Genomic DNA, 25,923 nt, shown 5'->3' on the forward strand with positions numbered 1-25,923 from the left:
GCACCATCGAATTTCTTTCCCCTTTGCCTTTGCCTCTGGCCGTTCAATGCACACGGTCTCCACCAATCTTTCCCCAACTTTATCTTCCTGAATCGGCACCAACAGTTATCATCAGCTCCAAGTTCCAACACGTACTAGTTCGTACTTGCAGAGGTTTCTGAAATTCCTTTTACAGAGCCACAATTAGGTTAACTATGGTGTGACTTCACCGGTCTGTGAAAAAGTTTCTAGTGCATGAGAAAGTGGTAGGAGTAGGAGGAGGAGGAGAATAAGGACTATCTTGTGTCTAGATATATAATGATTCCGTACTCTTGATGTAAAAATCAGACCAAGCGTTTGTGAAGTGTGAAAACCAGTCCTGCCAGCAGCCAAGCAATTCTATTGTAAACATCACACTAAGGACTGACTCTTTGTGAAGGCTGAGAATCAGTCCTGGCAGCGGCCAAGTGGTGGGCGGGGAATGTGTCTTTGGCGGGGATGGATCCAGGCGCCCACTTCACATCTCAGCTGCCCACTTCTCTCAATCTCCACGCACCTTCAGACGACGAGAACAGCGGTAACAGTGGCCCAGGCAGGGGCCAGAAGAGGGGGCGAGACGAAAACAACAACAACGGAAACAAGAACGAACAGAGTTTGGCAGTGCAAGATATGGGGGAAGGAGGGAGGCGTCCAAGGGGGCGCCCGCCCGGGTCGAGAAACAAACCCAAACCGCCAATCATTATAACCCGGGACAGCGCAAACGCTCTGAGGGCTCACGTTCTTGAGATTGCAAATGGCTGCGATGTGGGCGAGAGTTTGGCAACTTATGCCCGGCGGCGGCAGCGCGGGGTTTGTATTCTGAGCGGCAGCGGGACCGTGGCCAATGTTACGCTGCGGCAACCGACTGCGCCGGGCGCGGTTATTACGCTCCATGGAAGGTTCGAGATTCTTTCGCTGTCGGGTGCCTTCATGCCGCCTCCTGCGCCGCCTGGGGCAACGGGGTTGACCATTTATTTGGCAGGCGGACAAGGGCAGGTTGTGGGAGGGAACGTTGTGGGAGCCCTAATGGCCTCTGGTCCAGTTGTGCTGATTGCGGCTTCTTTCATGAATGCTACTTATGAGCGGCTTCCTTTGGATGAGGAAGACCCCGTGCAAATGCAGAATCCCAATGGAGGAGGACCCGGTTCGCAGCAGCAGTTAACGGATCCGTCCAATATGCCCATTTATAACCTGCCGCCTAATTTGCTCAACGTTCAGCTTCCTTCCGATGCCTATGCTTGGGCTCCCGCTAGGCCTCCGTTCTGATACCAAATTTGTGGCGGTAGCAGCAGGAGGAGGATTTATTCGGACGGTTTTTTTTCGAGGTCAGCACATTCATATATTATGTACAAATTATGCTCTGGTTTCATTGCTTTCTTTAGGAATTGAGATGATTGGCAAGACATGAGTATAAGACACAAAATCAAGTTGAAGGATTATGGTTTTCGTTGCTCAATAAACTGTACTTTACTTTCGTCTGTAAAGAATTATTTTTTCCCCCGTCATTCATATGGGTTCTTATGTTTTGCCAATATCTGAAGCCTTAGTTCTCAAACATTTCCTAACACGATCATGTTAAACGTCTGTAAACTTAACCTGAGTATTTGAATTCCTGACCAGACAATCCCAAAATCGACCATTACTGTTATGTGTGACGTGACGTATGGAGAATCCAAAACCATGAGCCGAAATGGAAACAACGATGGTATTTATTGCTGCAGTGAATAGCCCGTCTCTATCAGTTCTGTACACGTAGTTTTTTTGTTCTCACACACATCTTCTCGTTTCCTGATTTGGGCTTCGGAAAGTACTCGCAACAATACTGATTCTATCGGTACAAAATTTGTCCTAGGTCAATATCGACAGCTGCCTGGTAGTACATAACCATAACCCTACAGGGATTCTCTACCACAAAAATACGAGCAGGTTATGTTTGGCATAATGCATTAAAACTTTTTTTTGAAAAAATTCTAGTGATTGTTTTTAAATTACAATTACAGATCATAAGAACAAATGCTCCATTATATTTATTTTTTACAATTTTGTTCAAAGTACATATTGTCCGCATCCAGAAATTTTATAGATCGTTTCCCCCTTGTGCGACATGTTTCTCTACTGAAGGTTTCTTCGGCCTTGGAAACATTGCTTCGAAAGAAGCCCGTCATTTATAGCAGTCAAGTAATTGCCTGCAATGGATGCATTTGATTGGTGACAAGTCAGTCGTCCACTACTGAAGGACAATGCAATTAGGGTTTCGAACTTGTAATTTTGATTTTGGTTTAAGCATTTGTTTCAACCGGAAATATCTCTTCCACGGAAACCTTTAATTTTAACATTATATACCTAAATCTTTGCCAAGTTTAGGCAAAATGGAGAACTCTAATAATGTACTAAAAGCGAAAGACATAATCTAATATCTGTCTTCTCCCAGACTGCTGAATACTATGCATTAAAACAGTATGCTTTAACTTGAAAGTCAGAAATCAAGAAGAATATTTTTCATTCTTATATTCACATAAAATTGTACAGGCAGATATATAGTTGTGTGCCATATGCATAAAGCTACGGGAAGGAAATAGCTAAAAGAATAAAAGAATCAATTTAGGAAAGAATAGTTAAGGAAAGAATCAATTCAGGAAAGAATCAATCCAATATTATAAACAATTCAATATTGCAACACTCCCCCTCAAGTTAGTGCATAGATATCCCACATGCCCAACTTGTCCAAAAACTATGAGAACACTCGACTTGAAACTACTTTGGTAAGAATATCGACCAGCTGATCTTCTGATCGAATCTTAGGCAACTCCAAAATCTTCTCATCCAACTTCTCCTTAACAAAGAATCTATCTACCTCCACATGCTTTGTACAATCATGTTGAACTAGATTATGAGCAATATCACATGTTGCTTTATTGTTACAATATAGTTGAATTGGCCACCTAGGTGAACAACCCAAATCTCTTAGGCGAAGTCTTAGCCACAACACTTCACATACTCCAAGTGTCATACCTCTAAATTCTACCTCTGCACTTGATCGTGCAACAACATTCTATTTTTTACTTCTCCATGTAATGAGATTACCTCCTACAAAGGTGAAATAACCTAAAGTAGAACGGCTATCATCTACTACTCTAGCCCAGTCAGCATCAGTATATGCATCCACACTTTGATAATCCTCATTTTAAAGTGAATAAAATTCCTTTTCCAGGAGCAGACTTTAGACACCTCAAAATGCGCATAACTACATTCATATGTTGCTCTCCAAGATTATGCATAAATAGGCTAACAATACTTAATGCATAGGCAAGGTCTAGCCTTGTGTGTGCTAATTACATTGATCTTCCTATAAGTCTTTGGTATCTTCCTTTATCAGCTGGTACCTGATTAGACTCAATATATAACTTCAATCCTTCTTCCACTGGTGTATCAGCGAGTTGACATGCTGACATGCCGATTTCCCATAACAAGTCTAAGGCATACTTTCTTTGAGACAGAAAAATCCTTTTATCAAATCAAGAGACTTCAATCCTAAGGAAATATTTCAAGGGACTGAGGTCTTTCATTTTGAATTCTCTGAACAAGTAATCATGTAGAGCCCTCCTTTCTTTAGGATCATTTCGTGTAACTATCATGTCATCCACATACACAATAAGTGCAAAGATCTTACCCTGCTAACTCTTTATGAATAAAGTCTAGTCTAAATCACCCTAACAGTAGCCAAAGGCTTTCATTGACTTTGTGAATCTTCCAAACCATGCCCTCAGAGATTGTTTCAACCCATATAGTGACTTCTTTAATCTGCACACCTTCAGACTATATATTTCTGGTATCATGTAGCTAGGTGGGAGTTCCATGCAGACTTCTTTAGACAACTCTCCATGTAGAAAGGCATTCTTCACATCAAACTGTTGTAATGGCCAACCCAGGTTTGTAGCTAGAGACAAAAGGACTCATACTATATTGAGTTTAGCTACAGGTGCAAATGTCTCTATATAATCGATCCCATAGGTTTAGGTGTACCCTTTTGCCACCAGTCTCATCTTAAAGAATTCAATTGTACCATTTTCTTTGTACTTAACAGTATAAACCCATTGACATCCAATTGGTTTCTTTCCTGGTGGATGGTCAACAAGTTCCTAGGTATTATTTTCCTATAATGATTTCATCTCCTGATTCATAGCAGCTTTGCACCTGGGATCAACTAAGGTTTCCTACACATTGTAAGGAATAGATATAGTAGATAATTGATTTATAAATGACTGATTTGATTCTGGCAAACAATGATTAGATACATAATGACTCATAGGATATTTAACTTTACTAGAAAGTTCGGGTTCATATGTGGATTTAGGGATACCTCTGGTGAGATGCTGAGGTAGCTATTTTCTAGAGGGTTCAAAAACATCCTTGGTAAGCGATTGGTGTGGTGTGAGGGACTTGGATGGAGGTGGACCCACAGCTTCAATTTTTGGGTGTTCATCACTACTTTGATCCAAAGTTTCACCTACTTTTTAATTAACAGTTTTAGAGAGTTCCCCTTCTTCAGAGATGTCCAAGCTACCCACATCTTCAATGATGTGAACATCCACATCTTCAAAGGTGTTATCCACATTTTTAGAGATGTCCAAGCTACCTACATCTTTAGAGATGTGAACATTTTCATCATCATAGTCTAGAGTCTGAATTTCCTTCTAGTACTCCCCTTGAAGTTTAGGCTTAGAGGAAAAATATGTCAAGTCTTCATGAAAAACTACATCTAATGTAATTAACATTCATTGAGTTGGAGGATGATAGCATTGATACCCTTTTTGATAAGTAGTGTATCCTAGAAAGACACATTGCATGGCTCGAGGAGATAACTTGTTGCGCTAATGCTTATGGAGGTGTATGAAAGCTACACAACCAAAGATGTCAGTAGGTAAATTTGGGACAACTAGAGCAACAACCATCTTAGTGAGACCCTGGAATGGTGTCTAGAAATCAATAGTGTTGGAGGGTACCTAATTGATCAAATATGTTGCAAAGGTAAGTGCTTTGCCCCAATAGGATAATGGCATATGGGCTTCTATCATAGAAGCATAGACAACCTCCATCAAGTGACGATTGTTTCTCTCGGCTACCCCATTCTACTAAGGTGTATTGCAACAAGTAGTTTGATGAATAGTTCTATGTGCTTCCAGATATTGCTGAAGTTCAAAACTCAAATATTTGCCTCCATTGTCACTATGAAGAACTTGAACTTGTGCATTGTACTGAGTACGAATCATGTTATAATTTTTTTGAAATAAAAAGTTCACATCACTTTTAGACTTCATTAAGCACACCCAAGTCATCCTAGTAGAATCATCAATAAAAGTAACAAACCAACATGATCCACCCAAGGTAGTTATTTTGGATGGACCCCAAACATCAGAATGTATGATCATAAATGGAACTAGACTTTTATTCAAAGTTAATGGAAAAGAAGCATGATGGCTTTTTGTAAGTTCATAAACATCACACCGAAAGCTAGAAACATCAAATTTTGCAAATAAACTAGGAAATAATTTCTTCAAGTAACCAGAGGAAGCATGTCCTAGATGTTGATGCCATAACCATGTTTTAGATTTCTGCTTGTCCCCCTCAGAGCCATCTATCACTAGAGCTTGACGTAGCTTGTCCGAACTCTTTGACACCAAGTCTAATTAATAAAACATCTCTTGCCTAACACCACAACCAATATTTTTCCTTGTTTGGATGTCCTTAAACACATAGAAATCAGACCAAAAAATTACAACACAAAGTAAAGTAAAGTAGTGGTGATTTGGGAAACTGAGAACAAATTATAATCCAAAGATGGAACCACTAAAATAGAATCTAGATTCAAAATATCAGTGAGAGGTAAGGATCCTTCTCCAATAATTGGGGTTAGATATCCAATGGTAATGGAAACAAATTTTTGTGAGGATAGTTTAAGGGATGAGACCTATCTAGAATCAAACGTCATATGATCTGTAGCAACTGAATCAATTATCCATGCACTATTAAAATTTTTTTAGACATAGTTAAAGACTTACCACCATTACTTGCCATTGTTGCTAATGCTGAGATCTATCCAACAACATTATCCTTTGTCTTTGTTTCAACAAACACTACACTAGAGGTCTTCTTGGAATTCTTCTTTTGTGAATCACGGCTACGATCCCACCATTCTGGATACCCAACAAGTTCAAAGCAATGACTTTTCGTATGACCAATTTGATTGCAATGGGTGCATTCGTAGGTGGATTTAACAACACCATTAGTGATCTTAGGTAGGTTTTGAGGAGGCCTATTTCGATTAGATAAGTTTCGAGTCACCATGGTTGAAGCTTTCATCTTTTTTGGTTCTCCAATCATTTTGTGTGTCAAATAGATTCACAGGGGACAATGCATAATACGATTCTAATTCAAAAATAGGATCCTTTCTCAAAATTTCACCACAAACTTGTTCGAAGTCACCATCTAATCCAGCAAGAAAAATATGCAACCTTTATTGCTGAACTGATTTTTGATAAGATTCATCATCATTCTCACTTTCCATGATCACTTTATCATGATGATCCAACTCACCAAAAATCTCTGTTAATTTTCTATAATACACATAGAGTTTTTTTCCATTCTATTTGGCAGAGAAAGCCCTTTGATTCAAGACAAACACTTGCAATTCATCTGCTCCATCATAAAAAGCTTTAGAAAGAGCTTCCCAAATATCTATATCACTTCATAATTTCTATGGACATAGATATTAATAGCTATCTTTTGACCTTTTAATTGTCTACATACCACTTCTCATATCCATCATCCTTCTGGGTAGGTGGTTGTGAGTTACCATGAATGAAAGAGAGTTTCTCCTTCTCAGCAATATGCATCTCAATGATTTGAGACCACAAATCATAGTTTGTTTCATCGAGTGTAATCCTTTCCTTGAACGATGAACCTTCAGATTGAATAATAATGGGAGCAGATTTTCTCTCAAATGATTTGCTCTCAAATACTTCCAAATCTAAATCAACCATGGTTCAATGAAGGGATACAAATGATTCAAGCTTCAAAGCTCTGATACCAACTTCAAAATCAAAAATCAAGAAGAATATTTTCCATTCTTATATTCACATAAAACTATACAGGTACATATATAGTTGTGCACCAGATGCATAAAGCTATAGGAAAGGAAACAGTATAGGTACATATATAGTTGTGTGCCATATGCATAAAGCTATAGGAAAGGAAACAGCTACAGGAAATGAAAGAATCAATCCAATATTAGAAACATTCCAATATTGCAACACGTCTATGTACTTTGAATGCCCTAGTGTTTCTCATAGGGATAGGCTAATCTTTAGAAAAAGTGTACCAAAGACAAAACAAAGTCAAATCTTTTTTTTTCCAGATTCATGAAAACTAGTGATTTTTTTCAATTTGTTTGTTGTTTTCTACTACAAACTATGCAGATCACAAAGACCAGATGCTGAAATTTTAGAAAAAAATCCATAATGTATTCCATTTTTTAAAAATTGGTCAATTGTAGAGTTTGTAAGAAGGATAGCCATGTCCCGTCTCAAATCCCTTAATTAAAATGTTTGTTCATTCTTCTTATTATCAAAATCTTGAGCAATTTTTTTTTGAGAATTGATTTTTCAGGGTTTTAAGATTCAGATTGGAGTGACAAGGGAAGTAGAACCTTATCATTTTAGTATCAGTGAGAAAACAAGTAATGCCTATCTTCTCCCAGAATAAATACTGGGTAGTCATGGAATATGGTTTTATCCCACTTAGTCAGAGCATTCCAGTGTTCCGCTATCACTTTAGAACTTCGTTCATCTTGTCATTTATAATCCTCTTATACAACGCATATAGATGTATGTTGATCGTGTGAGTGTGTGATTCAGATCATAAGGTTACCGTTAGAAAAACTACACAATTAAATACAAGAATTAACATCATTAGTATGATAGATTGCATGAAATCTTAACATTAATATAGACACAGTCAAACTGCAGAGCTATATGATCTCTTCGGACTAACTTCACAGATCTCATAAGATTGAATTCAGGAAAATTAATATTTTGATTTTACTATACAAGAAAGAAAATGAATTTAATCGAATACTTATTGTAAATGTAGTACCCCGGTTACTATTATCAAATAAGTGACTGTTGTCTTACTGAGCAGATAAGCAGATAATAGAGGTTGGTTAGGGATACATTTCAAGTTACTATTCGCAAATAAGTGACTGTCGTCTTACTCAGCAAATAATGGAGGTTGGTTAGGGATACATTTGAAGGTTTATAAGTTTTGGAGTCACATTTCAATCGGTAGAGAACGCTGTATGTCTATTATATATTATATCAAAAGCATTTTGTGAGTTCCATGTATTTCTTCTATATTTCTTCTTCTAAGATTCAAATGTTTTAATACTAATGGCTTTTTATAAGATGAATAAAGTAATATACAATAAACCTCCAACTTCAATCATAAAATTTTGCTTCTATCCATATTAAATCATTTGTATATTAATCTGAGTATTAATCTTGTTGGGAGCCAAAATAACACAGTACAACAAAAACTAATCATTTAATTTAGTTAATAAGAAGCTCACAATTTATCATTGTATTGTAGGTTCTTGTTTAAAAAGAATTTAATAAATGATATTAATTTTATATTAATTAATAATATTAACACTATGAAATATTTAATAGTTTCTAAAATTAAAAATGATTATTGTAGATACTTCCCTTTATAAATACTTCTACATTTTTTATATTTTATTTTATATTATACTTTGAAATAGATATAAAGTTTAAATTAATTGTAGTCTTAACTCATCTTGTTATTTATCATTTGTTATATTATATTTATAACTTTAATACGATTCTAACATTTTAATCAAATATCATAAACTAAGGATATATTAAACTTATCATACACTTTTAAATCTAAGAAAAATTAGAGAACATAGAAATATTTATTTCCTCCATAATATAATCACATCTAACTCTTCAAGTATGAATAGCACAATATTATTTATGAATAAATATATGAAGATTACAATACTTTACATTTCTCATTTCAATGATTTGTACAAAGTCCTAATATTATTTATAGATTTTTTAGCTAATTTAAATTAGCAACATATTCATATCATCATGCTTTTTATAAAAATATATTTCTTAAAAAAAGATAAGATTTTGTTCAATGTATAATAATTCTCAAAGTTAAATTTATGTAGATCAATTTTATTAATAGTCAGACAAATTTGATATAGTTAGTTAAATAGACATACAATTAATAAAAAATAAGATATATATCCACTATTAGTTATTAAACGAGAGTGTTCATTTCAAACTAGTAGAAAATTACATTGGGATATTTTTGAAAAATATGGTAATTATCTATATTACATATGTTCGAAAAATAATGGCAATTACATAGAACAATAAAGAGATGTAAACACTAGGGATTTTTTTATAGAGAGCTTCTCAAGTAAAAAGAGTTCAAAATGGTCTATATTTTAAGAGAGGACCCTATGTTAAGGTGTCAAGTTCATGTTGTTCAAAGTTTGCAAATGTTGATAAGTGTTGATTATCAAACTTTCTTAATGATTACACATAGATGAACTAATTTCATTTATAAACAATTAAAGTAATCCTTATAGATATTTATTTATTCTATTGATCTTAATTGGGTTATTAGTTAAATCTTATTACTATTCATTTCATCTTCGTACATTTTTTGGGGTCAATGACTATGCATTATATAGTTGTTTACCTATAATTTAACGATTTTTTACAAGAGTTGTGTGGGTCATATCATCTTCAACTCATATTCAACTATGTTGATTTATTAGGTATGATTACATTTTATGATCCAAATTATCATATCATATAATATATAGAAAAATCGTAAGGCCCTTTCTTAACTTTTGGGCTTCAATTCATTTTATTTTGACATCAACCTAATGGTAGTACCTAATAGTCCAATGATGACTATTATTTTCATGTGTTTGATTGAGTGACTATCTACTGAAAATTCCTCTTTGTATTAGGGAGTTGACCAATGTAATTACTCTCATGAATATTAGTATTTGTCATATGCGTTCAACATGACATGCATACAAATAATACTTTCTACTATTTTATTGGTTCATTATTGATGATATGTAGATGTAGGCGAATCTTAGTGGAGCTGACTGTTTCTTTGAGACTACATGTCTCTAAAATAGTGATGGTAGTGGCTATATCTATCTATCGATCTATCTAACTAACTAACTAACTAACTAACTAACTAACTAACTAACTATATATATATATATATATATATATATATATATATATATATGTATGTATGTATGTATGTATGTATGTATATATGTATAATATATGTATATGTATATATGTATAATATATGTATATGTATATATGTATAATATATGTATATGTATATATATATATATATATGTATATTTACACACACACACACACACACACACACACACACACACACACACACACACACACACACACACACACACACACACACACACGCAGAGAGAGAGACATACACATATATTTACACATGTATATGATTTTTTGAATGTTATGATCAATAGAAAGAAACACAATAAGTATTTGGTAGTTTTACATGAGGAATTTTCAAAATAGTACTTATGGTTGATAAAATTTTAGTTTAACTTAATATATAGGAAAAAATAAATGTCCTCATCAATTTCCAATGTCTAACATATATTTTTACAAGAGGATCTAGAAAACAGATTTTTTTGGCTCAAAACATGGAGGTCATACAAATGCATGATATTGTTGTGAAAGTGTGACTTTTAGATAGTGGGTATTAGACATCTCAAATGAATTTTCAATTTATTTCTTTATTTGTTTATTTTTGGGGAAAGGACAACCTAGAAAATATAACTCCCATTTCAAATCTTTTATTTTCTTACAGTAATAAGTAGCCACAATAGGGGTTGACCCAGAATAGAAAAAGAAGGCTAAAGATTAGGTGTAAGTCATTACCAAACAATTAACCAACCCCCTTCCTTAATATAAAAAACCCCCAAACAAAAAAATTTCTATAATTAAATTTACTACATTTAATAACTAATAGACTATCAGAATTATAAATAAAACTAGCCCAGTTTATGTCTATGGGCATGAAACAAGTCTAGTGCTTAATAACAAAGGAAGCTCCATGGGCCAAGTAAAAGCTATTAAACATTAACAAGAAAGAAAAAGAAAGAGACCAAGAGCCAATTCTCCTTCTTTTGGTTCTTCGATTTCTCCAATAGTAGTCACTACCAGTTGCTAGCCAAAATGTTATATAACAAATGGGTTATCCCCATTTCTTTCACATTATTTCTCTCCTTCTTCCCAACCTATAGAAGATGAATGATGGTTTGAAAAAAATGCATCTCAAGAACATAAAATTTGGCCACCCTATCAAACTTATCTTCTACATCCTCATTTATCTTGATTAGACTAGTGACAAATTTTATGATTTTGGTAAATTTTGGGTTAACCAAAGGATGTTTATTAGTCATAGAATGTTGCCCAACATTCCCCTCCTTTTGATTGTCATGCCCCACTGTATTCTCCTCCGTTTGATTACTACCCCCACAATTTTATCTCCCCGATTCTCCATTTTTCTATCCACCCCTTGGTTTTTCCCTTCCATATTAAGGATCCTAAAAGGGATTGTCCCCTAGTCACCTATATCACATTGTTTCATAGAATCCATGGAATTTTTTTTGGTTTTAAAAGTATCAAACACAAGGGAAGGCAAAGGACTATCTTGACCCCCACCAATGTACTCCTCATTCTTATCTTCACTAGCTATCTCTTCCTCATTGCCTTCTCTATATTTTCTCTTAGGTGATTTCCTTTTAGGTCTAGGCCCACCTTTCTTCCAAGAGTTCACTATAGAATCAAAATTAAAAGGTTTCTTTACTAGGAATGGTCAAGGGATTTTTCTCTCTTAGTCTCTTCCTACACATATCAGTACCCTTTTTGGCTATAGCTCCTATACTTTCTACATCTAAATCCTAAATTTTATCCATTTTAACATTCCTAATAGTAGAAAAGGACTCCTTACCAACATAGGTTTTTCCAAAAGGGGACAAAATTTGGGCAACATATTTTATTTTCAGTGGATAATGGGTCAAGATAGGAATCAGAGGGTGGAGACCTTTATAAAAGTTAAACAATCAAAACATTAATCCTTGGTAGTAAATAGTGAAACTTTTACCCTCTTCTCTCTTCTTGCATGTGCTCAAAACATAATATTCTATAGAATGTAGTAACATGTAAGGAAAGGAGATACACTTCTTATTCCTAAAGTGGTTGAGAATGGGGAAATGATAATAGTAAATCACCTTATACATTTCTTCCATGGTAATGTACCTCATAATCACATAGAACACCATATCCTTGGGTTTTGCAAGCTTGTCGTGAGAAAAAACATTGCAAAAATGAATAGGATCCTCATTAGGTTGAAATATAATTCTCAAGATTGTTTCATCCATGACCCTTGACTATTTTTCTCCATCTTTTTCCCTACAAAGAAAGATTATTGGCCTTCCCTATCAACTCCTCAGTGATTTCAACTAAAATTTTATTAATATTCACCGAGTAGTTCTTCCAAGAGTTTACAAATTACTAGGAGACCTTCTTGTATGGCCTCTTAATGCACTCCATAAATGGAATTAGACCTCCTTCCTTCAGGTAAGTTGATGTAGCCTTATCCTTCTTGATGCCATATTCAATTCTTGGTTTCTAAATTTGAGCATTGGCACTCTCCATTATTTCTTCTTGCTAAGATCAACCACCAAATCATACACAACTTTTGTCATCTCTACCAACAACCTCAAGCAATATGCATAGAGAAATTTGAGAAAAACCTTTCCTTTCATGAAAACACAAATTTTTAATAAAAATGAGTATGGCATATTGATTACACTTGGGTTTTTCATATATGAAACCAAAATAAAATGTGTTCTTATCATGCCACTTCATCTCCTCATTAATAGTTGGAAATCACCATCCTTTGGGATTGAAAAAAAATATTTCAAATCTTTCCTTTGGATACAAACCTATGCTTAGCATGAAAGGTCATAATTCAGAAATTAAATCAAAAAGTGAACTATTTTAAACTCATCATCACAACAACCACTTTGAAAGATGCCAGAATAATGACGACTCCCACAAACCCCTTATTTAAATTGTCCATCCTTACATGAAAAGTCCATTTTTATGAACAAGAGATGAAATGATCTTTGAAAGATCATATTCCATTTCCCAAATATGGTTATTTATAGCTCTATCATCCTACCATTCCAATCTATTTTCCACGTGACTTCCTTCATGGTTACACATGCCAAGTTTTGGTCTCAAAAATCCTATTTAATAATATTTGTGCATCCCTTATTATTGTCATGACGTTCCAGCTCATCTTGAAGACCGCTTTAATGGATTCAATAACAAGTAAGGAGTCACCCTCCAACACAAGATTATGAATGCCCAAACTAAAAGGAATTTCCAAACCCCAAAGAGGATTTGCCACTTTTTCCTTATTTCTAGATAATTTTCCACATTTTCCTGCACAAACCTTTATGCAATTACCTTGTTCATCTTATATAATCTTTCCAGTAGTCACTATTCCATTTATCCTAGATCCATCAAAATTGAGCTTCAACTAATTAGTCACGGGGTGGTGGGGGCGGGGGTGGGGTGTGGTGACTTCCATTTAGTGCCCTTCTTTTTCTAGGCTTTCGTGTTGTCCATTGTTTCAAGTAGATCAAATATATCCCACACCTCCACCTAGTAATTATCTATTTATGTTGGATGACTAGGGGAGGTATCAATTTCCAATTCATAATATATTCTCTAATTAGGGCCATAGTTCTTTAGAAGACCACCTTTAGAGTGTAAATTTATCCCTAAATATATCGTTATTTCACTATTTCCAAATGTTACAACATATGTCTAGGGGGGTGGGTTTCCATATAATTTTAATAACGAGGTGGTGGGAGGGACACTTCCAACCTAAAATGAATCACTAAGCATCACTATTCAAGACATAAAAGATCCCCATATGATTAAATAACTTCTATTAGATCTGAATAGAGTAGGAGCAAGGAATTAGGAATTGAGACATACTCTCCTCACAATTATACAACACACACCAATTAACCATTTTGAAACCACACCTTTGGAGTTTCTCAATTGTGGGTATAGTATTATGCATAGAAGATCACCAAAATAAGTTAATCTCAGGAAGGAAATGAGATTGCCAAACTTATCTACATTCCAAGGAGCCTTCCTCTCCAACAATACTAAGATAGTCTTAGTTAACACTAAAGTGCCCCCCGAATTTTTTGTCCAAATTTTTTTTATTTCTATCCTAGAAGGAAGGGATACATGTATCCTTCAAGAGGTTCCTCAACTCCTCCTAGAGTGCTTTCTTAGCTAGGTTAAGATTGTCCATGTTGATCTCTTCATTTGTCATTTCAATATAATTAATTTCCTTGTTTCCATAGTTAGCCACCCTATTACTGTTTAAACATAAAACTTAGTATCGATTAGAGAAGAGTCTCTAAGCCATTTGTATTTCCATAATTTGACCAAATTTCCATCCCCAGTGCTCCATTTGATCCCTTCTATTAAGTTCTTCCTATTCTTGATAATATTGGTCCATATCCTTGATCCAGTCAAGAGATCTTATTTGTATAAAACCTTATTAAAAAGCTCCTCCCTCAAGTATCTAGATCTCATAATTTTGTACCATACAACTGAATCCTAGACCAATCTCCATCCTATTTTAGTCATGAGGGCCTTATTTAAATCCCATATTCTCCTTAGGTTCAAACCCCCTTGATATTTTGGTCAACATAGTTTCTCCCAACTCACAAGGCTCTTTTTTTTTTCCCCTCTTCATTCCCAATCACAAAAATTTCCTCAATATTTTTACTAGAATGTCACTTGAATGAAATGATAAATTAAATAAGGACAAAGAGTAGAATGAGATCCTCTAAAGAGAGAAAACAATGAGTTATAGTTTCTGGACTTTACTAAGCATGTTACCTTTCCAACCCATTAACTTCTTTTACATTCATTCCACCACTATATTCTAGAATTGAGTGGTAATTTCTTTCACCATGAGGAGGATACCTAGATAGGTGTTGGGGAGGTAAGCCACTTGATAATTCAATTCCCTTGTTATCCTCTATTGGGGATCTCTCTCTTTGTTGAAGAAATACAACTTTTTTTTTGATAATTGATATGTTGTCCAAAGAACTTTGCATATTGATTCAAAATTTTCTTCCAAGGTTTCTCTTCCTTTATAGATGACATACCATATCAAAGAGTATAGTCAAAAAAATTGTTGTAAAATCTCTAGTAGTAGAGTCATGACAAGTTTGACTCCTACAATATTTTCTTGAATAGAAATAAGAAGGTTTCTCCCTTGAATTTTTTCAACTATAATAAATAAATAAGGCAGCAAAAGGTCCCACTCTCGAAGTCCCCTCTTAGATTTAAAGAATTGTCCTAGAGATCCATTTCCAAGAAATGAGAATTGAATCACACTAATCATTTACCCAATATAAGAAATGAAACTCTCTTGAAAGAAAAATGTTCCCATAATTTTAGATAAACCTTCTCCCCTAAGTTTATCACATACTTTGGATATATCAAGTTTTATTTCCATACTTAAGTTTCTACTCTTCTCTATACAATGAAGAACCTCATGAGAGGTTGTCACCACATCCAAAATTTGACACCCAAGAAAAAAAACCATTCTAAGTAAGGCTAATAGCTTTACCTAGAATAGGCTTAATGTGATTTACCATAACCTTGGACAAAATATTATATATGATATTTCCCAAGGTGATTTGTCTAAACTCCTCCAACTGAGTGTGATCTCTGATTTTGTGGACCATAAAATATAGGTTATTTTTAGTTCTTTAATGATTCTACCCATCCTAATAAAATCGAATTCCAAATGCATTAGTTCATATTTAATGATATCCTAAAATTGCTTGAAAAAGGTTGGGGGAAGTAATCTAGACCTAGAGCTTTAAACATTGGCATAGAAAAAAAAACTTCCTCTGTAACCTCTTCTTCATATGTACATTCCTGAACAAATCTTGGTTTTTTCTATCATTGACTACGAGGTTCATGAATTCAACAAGGAATTCTCTATATTATTATTTTCTTGCATCATAAGTGGCTTATATATTTGCTAGAAATATGTAGTGAACCAAGCCCCAATCTCTTCCTCATTAGTAATCTCAACATTGTTACCATCAAATAGCTTTAGAATGGCATTCCTCTTCTTATGTTTATAGGTTGATCTATTAAAGAAATATGTATTCCTATCTCATTTAGTGAGCCACTAAATTATAGATCTCTATTTCTAGAAGACTTCTTCTCTTTTAGTAACTTGCTTTAATTTCCTTCACTAGATCAGTTCCTCCTCATGAGTTGCAAGGGACAAGTATCCCTTCACTATACCCTCCTAAATATCCTCTAATATACCTTCTGTCTCCTTCTCCTGCTTGAAAATATCTACAAAGTAGGACTTGTTCTAAGCCACAACCTCCCTTCTAATATTCTCAAGTTTCTTGGTTATGTCAAACATAGTCATATGTTGAACCCATATATTTCATCAATTAAAAATACTGACGTAGGAAGATTTGAATAACTGGGGCAAAATGCTCACCCAACTATCCAAACCACCCTACAAGAGTTAACACAAAAAAATGAAACACAAAGAGAAACAACCAAATGAGGAAGAAGAGTGCAATACTTTTATTGATTCATAAAAATATCTTCATACATGCCCAGCTGTAAGGCCTTCTAGGTTACAACCAGATACAAAATACAACTTCTAAATCCATGATCTAGCTTTAAATTCGCATTTCCAGACACATATGCATTCCCTTTCAACCCTCTAAGTTCCATGCTTTAATCTAATCCTAAACATTCTATTTATACTTTCCAAAATGACTTACAAAAGATTCTAGAACATTACATAATAGAAAGACTGACCTCAAAATGGTCAACACTCATCCCTATACAATATCCTATTATTAAATTCATGATCAAAATTAAATACACAAGTTAGCTCCCATTAAGAACCAAAAGCATAGACAACTTAGGACACACTGGAAACTGGTACTCGGCATCAACTAGAAACTAGCACTCAACATCAACTAGAAACTAACACTCGACATCAACTAAGAATGGCTCAGCATCCAAAGAGCTCACTCGGCAACAAAAGGAACTTGGCAGCAACTAAGAATTTATTAGTCACTAGTACAAAGAGAAAAAGTACAAGATTGCAAGGAAACCCAGGATGCTCCTACATTAGACAACTAGGGTTGGAGAAAATGATTCTCCCAAATCATGCAAGTGTCACAACCTGAGCTAAATCCAACTCAAATTGTGAAATCTGTGTAGCATCTTCAATAGGTATGTTCTTCCACTTCACCAAATACTCATAGTAATCTTTTCCTCTTGTTCTCTTACAAATTCCTTTACTCAATATCCATTCAACTTCTTTAATCTATTTCTTAGGGTAATCGGTAGGTATAATAGTTTCTTCATCTGGCTCATGATACTTGTATAAATCAACAAGATTGAAGATAGGAGATATATCCATATCATCGAATAACTCAACTTCATAAGCATTACCACTATGAAACTTCTTCATCTTCAACTTATTGTATGTCCCAATTGGGAATCTTCCTTTCTTTAGATGAACCATCACCTCATCACCAACTGGAAAATCATGGTGTCTTCTATACTGATCATCATTCTCCTTATACTTTTGATTACTTTGTTCCAATCTCAACTTCACTTCCTTATGCAAAGACTCCATATAATCAGAAAATTCTTCTTGTGCAACACTTTTCTTTCCTTCACCAGCAATATCCCTCAAATTTGATACTCCTCTTGGCTTCATTCTAGTAACAATCTCAAAAGGTGTCTTTCCTATACTCCTATTCACAAAATTATTGTATGCAAATTCAGCTTGTGCCAATACCATCTCCCAATTGCTTGGCTTGTCTCCAACTAAACATCTCAATAAATTACCCAAGCTTCTATTTACGACCTCTATTTGTCCATCTATCTATGGATGGAATGTAGAACTAAACTTTAATTCAATACCCATCTTCTTCCACATATTCTTCCAAAAATAACCACAAACTTACTATCTCTGTCAGAAATAATACTTCTTGGTAATCCATGCAATCCCAAAATCTCTTTAAAGAAAAGTTCAGAAACATGCTCAGCATCTGATGTCTTCTTACATGGTATAAAATGAGCCATCTTAAAAAAAATTTCCACTACAACAAATATAGAATCATACCCCTTCACTGTCTTAGGTAATCCAAGAAAAAAAATCCATACTAATGTCACTCCAAGGTTTCTCAGGAATAGTAATAGGTGTATACAACCCAATATTTTAACTCACTCCTTTTCCAACTTGACAAACTCAATAGCTCTTAACAAATTTCTAAACATCTTTATACATTTTTGGTCAATAATATTTCTCTTTCAGCAAACTCAATGTCTTATCAATTCCAAAATGTCCAGCCAATCCACCACTATGCTTTTAATTAATCAGATTCAACCTCGTAGAATTTTTAGGAATACACAACTGAATACCTTTGAACAATATACCTTCTTGAATGAAATACTCATCATACTTATTTATGTGATCTATCAGATTTGGTGCTCTACACTCTCTCCACACCTCAGAAAAATTAGGATTAGCATCATACAACTCTTTCATTTCATCAAAACCAATAACTTCAACCTTCATTTCAGTCAAGAAAGAATGTCTTCTACTCAATGCATCATCAACTCTATTAGTAACTCCACTCTTATGCTTAATAAAAAATGTGAAACTTTGCAATCAACCCACTTCATATGTCTCTGATTTAATTTATGTTGACTTCCCAAGTATTGTAAAGCTTTATGATCAGTATATAACACAAACTCCTTAGGAATCAAATAATATCTTCACTTCTTCAATGCTTGAACAATAGCATAAAACTCTTGATCATACACATAATACTTCCTTTTAGCATCATTCAAATTTTTTCTTAAGAAAGTAATAGGCATACCTTCTTGAATTAACACAACTCATATTACATTACCACTTGCATCACATTCAATGTCAAATACTTTGTTGAAATTAGGCAAAGCCAATATAGGTAATTCAAAAACCTTTTGTTTCAAAGTCTCAAAACTCTTATCAACACCATGTGTCCACTTGAATACCTTTTTATCTCCCCTCATTGTTTAAGTCATAGCATTACAAACAAAACTGAAATTCTTTATAAACTTTCTATAAAAACTAGCCAAACCATGAAATGATCTTACCTCACCCATATTCTTAGGTGTAAGCCATTTCAAAATTTCTTTAACCTTCTCAGGAATCATGTTCAATACATTAGCTGAAATAACAAATCCCAAATACACAATCTCCTCTTGCATAAAAGAACACATTTTCATATTAATCAAAAACTTTTCCTCTTTCAACCTCTACAATACTTGCCTAATATGCCCAAAATGTTCTTCCTTAGTATTTTTAAATATCTAAATGTCATCCAAATAAAAAATCACAAACTTACCCAAGAATCTTTTCAAAACTTCATGCATCAACCTCATGAAAGTATGAGGTGCCTTAGTCAGACTCAAAGGAATAACCAACCATTCATACAAACCATTTTTCTCTTGATAGTAATCTTCCATTCATCACCTTATCTAATTCTGATCTGAAGATAACCACTCTTCAAAATAATCTTGGTAAAATACTTTGCTCCACTCAATAAATTCATTATGTCATCCATCCTTGGCATAGGAAACCTATATTTCATTATTATCTTGTTAATAACTCTAGAATTAGTACACATTCTCCATTCTTTTTAGGTGCTAATACAATAGGTACAACACATGGACTCAAGCTTTCTCTAATCAAACCTTTCTGTAGCAACTCATGCACATGTTTGTTAAGTTCTTCATTCTCTGTAGGTGTCAATCTATATGGTGCTTTGTTCGGCAAACAAGCTCCAGGAATCATATCCATACAATGACTTATACTTCTCATTGGAGGTAAACCATTAGGAATATCTTCAGGAACAATATCCTTATATTCCTCCAGCAAATTTTTAATTTTTTCTAGTATTTGACTTCCATTAGTTTCTATTGTCACTTGGCCACCACAATCTGGTGCTCGACTAATGTTGTTTTCTGATACAAAACTTGGTCCTCTAGGAATTATAAGAAAACAAACTTGATTCTTCATTACTTCCTTTTCAAAATGCTTTCCATTAACCATGCAAACTTTTATTGTAGTACAACTGACCTCATTTGGACTTTCAATCAAAGACAACAATGTTTATTTCTTCCCATTTACCCAAAGAGTATATTGATTCAATCTTCCATCATGTACAACATATCTATCATATTGCCAAGGTCTACCCAAAAAAACATGATGACAATCCATGGTCATAATATCACAAAAAACTTCATCAAAGTAATGTCCAATTTTAAACTTCACAAGGCATTGCTCACTTACCAATATCTTATGCTCATCTTCGATCCATGGAACATGATAGAGTTTAGGATGTTTTAGCCTCTGAAATTCCAACTTTGTAACCAACTCCTCTAATGCCAAATTTGTAGAACTTCCACTATCAATGATCACTTTACAACATTTTCCAGCCATCTTACATCTTGTGTTGAAAAGAATTCTCCTTAAAATAGGTTCCTCATTACTTCCCTTATTACATAAGGTTCTTCTCACCATCAAATTTTTTCCAACCTTAGGTCCACTTGGTGAACCCTTATCATCTCCTTGAATCACATCATTAATGTTACTTTGTCCACTTTTAGAGGATCTTCATTCAAAAGATCTATGTCCCTCTTTTACCATGGAAGCCACCTCTAGAATAATAATTACCTCTTTCACGATAAGAACTAGTATCTCCTCGATAGGAATCACCACCTTTAACACTCAGTCTTGCCTTTGCAATCATTCTTCCATTCAGATTTTCCCTTGTCTTGCACAAAATTGTTAGATCTGCCACCTTTTCCATAGGATCTACCTTTGCCTCTCTGCAATCTACCATCTCTACCTCTTTGTCTTTGTTCATGCTTCTTTTCTAAGATCTCCTCAACTTTCAAGGAATATTGGTATGCTTCTTCAACACTTTCTAACTTCACAAAACTTATTTCATCTTAAATTCCAGATCTTAATCCATTTAATTTATGTATCTTGTATTTTTCTCAACATCATCATCCACATGTCCAGATCTAATGTCCAATCTATAGAATTCCTCAGTATACTCCTTCACACTTATGTCTCTCAGCCTCAAATTTGGCATTTTCTCAATAAGCTAACTTAGTAATTAGTAGGAAGGAATTTGTTCTTTACCATGTTCACTATTTTTGGCCAAGTTTTGATCTTTTCCTTTCCTCTCCTTTGTTTATCAATTTGCAAATGTTCCCACCATAGCGATGCATGACCTTTCAACCTAGTGACTGCAATCTTCACCTTTCTATTATTAGGGGTTTTTTCATACTCAAATAAATTCTCCATATCAAAGATCCAATCCAACATAGTATTGGTATCCAATTTTGCATCATATGGAATAGCTTCTACTGTAGGCTTTGAATTTTCCTTCGACAACACCCGCAACAATATTTCCTCATCTTGATATTCTTGAGGTTTTGGATTATGGTTTGGTTATGCTACTTCATCATCACTTACATCATCAAGATGTGCTCCTTTCCTCTGGGTTGTCTCCACAACATCTAATATGGCTACAATTTGTCTCAACTGATCCAATATAGCATTATTAGCATTATTTTCTCTACCATGAACCATTTTTACAAATCAAGTTCCTACAAGATTGTAATCCTCTACAAGTTATAGGTCAAATCTACAGATCTACCATCATACAACCAAATCCAAATTAGGATTCTACGCTATGCAATCTCCATAAGGATGAACCTTAAGCTTTGATACCACCTAACGTAGGTAGATTTGAACAACTAGGGCTAAATGTTTACCCATTATCCAAACCACCCTACAAGATTTAACACAATGGAAGCAATAGCAAAGAACAACAACCAAAGGAGGAAGAAGAGTGCAATACTTTTATTGATTCATCAAAATATCTTCATACATGCCCAACTGTAAGGTCTTTTGGGTTATAGCCAGATACAAAATACAACTTCTAGATCCACAATTTGGCTTTAAATTTGCATGTCTAGACACATATGCATTCCCTTTTAACCCTCTAAGTTCTATTCTTTAATCTAAGCCTAAGCATTCTATTCATACTTTCCACAATGGCTTATAGAAGATTTTAGAACATTACATAACAAAAAGGTTGACCTCAAAATGGTCAACACTCATCCCTAAATAAGATCCTATTATTAAATTCATGATTGAAATTAAATACACAAGTTGGCTCCCACTAAGAACCAAAAACACAAACAACTCAGCACACACTAGAAATTGTCACTCAACATTAATTGGAAACTGGCACTCAGCATCAACTAGAAATTGGCACTTGGCATCAATTGAGAATGACTCAACATCCAAAGAGTTCACTCAGCAACAAAAGGAACTCAACAACAACTAAGAACTTGGTAGTCACTAGTAGAAAGAGAAAAAGTGTAGGATTTCAAGGAAACCTAAGATGCTCCTACATCAAATATAGTCCCTAAATTGAGGATGTGAATGCCACATTATCTCATACCTAAAGGGTTTCCTCCTATTAGAATGTCTAATCAACCAATTAAATAGGAACATAGAGTAGTCTAAGACAATCCTAGGAAACCCATGAAGAGAGGTGTAAGGAGGAATGGTCCTATTAGTTTGCAGGAGCACTCTATCTAGTCTAACTTGGATACAATTGTGGCCTATAAAATTGTTGGACTGGTGAATGGGACTCCCAAAAAATCCATATCAAAAAGATCAATCCTTCTAAGGAATCCAGCTAAATCATGCATACTCTTTGAGAAGTCCCTGAAGTTCACTAATTTTTTTAGGGGTATTGAGGAGTACTAAAATCCACCATACATATGAATTTAAACACCTTACAATTGTTATTATAGAAAGAGGTGTCTTCCAAAACTTGCATTCTCCCCCACTAGTATTAGAAGCATAAAAATTAATGAGGACCTAGTCACTAACCTATTAACAAAGGCTACAACCAAAAAAGTGGGTGGTTATAGAGCTTAACCCCATCAAGTCTATTGAGATTCCACATGGTTGCAATTCCTTCAAAGGAACTAGTCACTTCACTTTAGGAATACTTAGTACCTTTCCAAATGTATCCTGCTACTTTATCAAAGTTATGCTTATTCATTTTCACATCTTGAATGAGGATAATATTTACCTTATGATCATATATCATACTTTTCAAAGAAAATTGTTTAATTGGGCTATTAAGGCCCATAATATTTCATTCAATAAATTTCATTTCCTACCCTTTTGAATATCCTCCAAGGTCCTTTTCTTCCCAAGAGAAATGTCTTGGGAAGTTACCTTTTTTCTTTCAACTATTGCTAGAGGTCTTTTAGTTCTTGTCTTTGAGCCCACATCCATGTTCGGCTGTCCGCTAGTTCTCTTCTTGGATTACTGCCAATGTCCTTTATCCACAAATGATTAAGAGAGGTTTGAAATGAGAAAATAGTCCTTCTTGCATTGTATAAATACCATTGTAGTACCCTTTGGGGAGGGACAATCAATCCATCCAATGGACATAACTGGTCATTGCTGTGTGCTCTCCACAGTAGTCTGTGGGGTTCAAAAGGGAAGAGTTTCATTCATAAGATTGTCATTACTTTGGGGAGATAAACATTCAATCACTATGGTTTTACACTCCTCCTTGGGAAAATCCCCATCCACATCTCCTCTACTAGTGTCAAAGGATATTTGTCCTTCTTCCAGATGACCACTTTGGTCTTCCCTATTCTTTGGTTTCTCATGAGAGAAAATAAGCATCTCAATATTTTGTGTAAATGGGTAAGCATCTAGCTGATCAATCCCCTTCTCTACATCCCCCACAAGGGGTAGGGTGGGTCTTGGGGATACCCCAATTCTTCACTAGGCACACATTTCTTGACAACAACCTCCTTCCCTTTCATTTTCTCCTCTTCCTACATAATAGTTGGAAATCAGTAACAATAGTCCCATACTTCCTACATTTCTATTAGTACAAGTCAACATTCTCATAGTTAATCATTTGATTTCAACTCCCCCATTTTGATTTTAAAGAAATACTACTTGAGAGGGTTTTATTAATAACCACATTTACTCAAAATCTAGTGTATTTGGTGCAATAGCACACATTGGATGAAGATTCAAGACATATTTCATGTTGTAAAGTCAATTAGAGTCTTACAATTCAAACATGATTAAACAATGAATTATTGACGTAAAATGACTAATTTAATCCTAATTTATATGTAATATGTCCATTTATTATTTTTAGAGTCACACTGTCAAGATAAATGAAAATTCTCAAATAGGTAATACAATTATCATAAAATATTGACATTATGTAAAGATCATGTAAGGGAGAAGGTGAATAGTCTTGAGGGGTAATATGTTAGTAATATAATTTTAAAATAATTTAAAATATGATTTATTGGTCATGATTTCAAGAATGTAATGGTCGAGGAATCTAAAAGAAGTGGAAAAAGGAGACGGTTGTATTTGTGAGTTTTATGACAATTTTCTATGAATTTTTTTAGAAATCCAGATGTTATTTCTATTGGTAAAAATTCATATGAAAAGATACAGACCTCTAAATTATATTTTCATAAATTTATTTGAGTTAGCTTTCTTTTGGTTTTAGCTTATCTAAATTATATTAAGTTTTACAGAAGTTATGACCAATTTAGTGATTGCAAGTCTAAATTTGGCCTAGAGTTAGCAGTTTTAGGAAAAGTTCAATAACTTTTATTCCAATTATCATTTTGAGCTATAAATTGGGGAAAACATGTTTAGCTCATCCAAAATAAATATCATAAAATTAATTTGTGATATCATGTCATTTGTAAAAGTTATGAGTAAATACTTGTGGAGCATTTTGATATTTTTCAGCTCTTTAATTTGGTTGAAAATGTCCACTATTGAAGCTTCTTGAATTTTGATCTCAAAAAAAGTTTTGAAAAGGTGTACCTCTACATAATTTTTTGTATTAGAGCTTAGCAAAAGGTCTGGACAAATATGAATTGTGAGTTTGTTTTTGTTGTGATAGGTTGAGGAGAGAACTTGTAGAGTGGCCAAAAGACTAGGTTGAGTGGAAAGAACCTGGATAGGAGAAAATGTTCACAAGAGGAGATTTTTCTCATGATAAGAGGATACTATTAGATGCATGGGTTTCATATTGGGATTTTAAAAAAAAGAAAGAAGAGGCAAAGAAAAGAAAGGAAGTTAAAAGAAAAAGAGAGAGAAGAGGAAACTAGAATGAACCAAGAGATAGAAGAGAAAGAAAGATTTCTAATGAGGGAACTTAAAAAGAGAAATAAAATTTAAAGAGGCTAAAGAGGAATTGATGAAAAATATGGATAAGGAGAATAGCAATTTGGACTAGTCATTTCTTGAGGATACAAAGGCATGTGAAGATGAAATAGATAATTTGGTTACCAATGAAGAAAAGAGTTGTCCATTGGAAGGATGCAATGAAAAAATTGATGTGGCTATGAAAACAAGTAATATGCAACAAGATACTCTTATAATAGAGAATTTGAAGGAAAATTTTAATGCCTTAGAGTTGAGTACTGGAATGAAATGCAAAGAAGAAGAAATTCAGATTAGGAAATATGAGTTGATTTGAAG

At 34.2% G+C, this 25,923-nt stretch overlaps 1 pseudogene across 1 annotated transcript; it reads left to right on the top strand.

The window, feature by feature from the left end:
* Positions 1-25,496, top strand: LOC149563026 (AT-hook motif nuclear-localized protein 16 pseudogene; annotated as a pseudogene). The gene is made up of 2 exons (XR_016364012.1): positions 1-1,343; positions 25,343-25,496. The product of XR_016364012.1 is annotated as an AT-hook motif nuclear-localized protein 16 pseudogene (transcript).
* Positions 25,497-25,923: the final 427 nt, after the last annotated feature.

The sequence above is a fragment of the Cupressus sempervirens genome, chromosome 4, assembly GCF_028749045.1.
Source record: "Cupressus sempervirens isolate cs-2001-9-10 chromosome 4, ASM2874904v1, whole genome shotgun sequence".
Taxonomy (NCBI): Eukaryota; Viridiplantae; Streptophyta; class Pinopsida; order Cupressales; family Cupressaceae; genus Cupressus; species Cupressus sempervirens.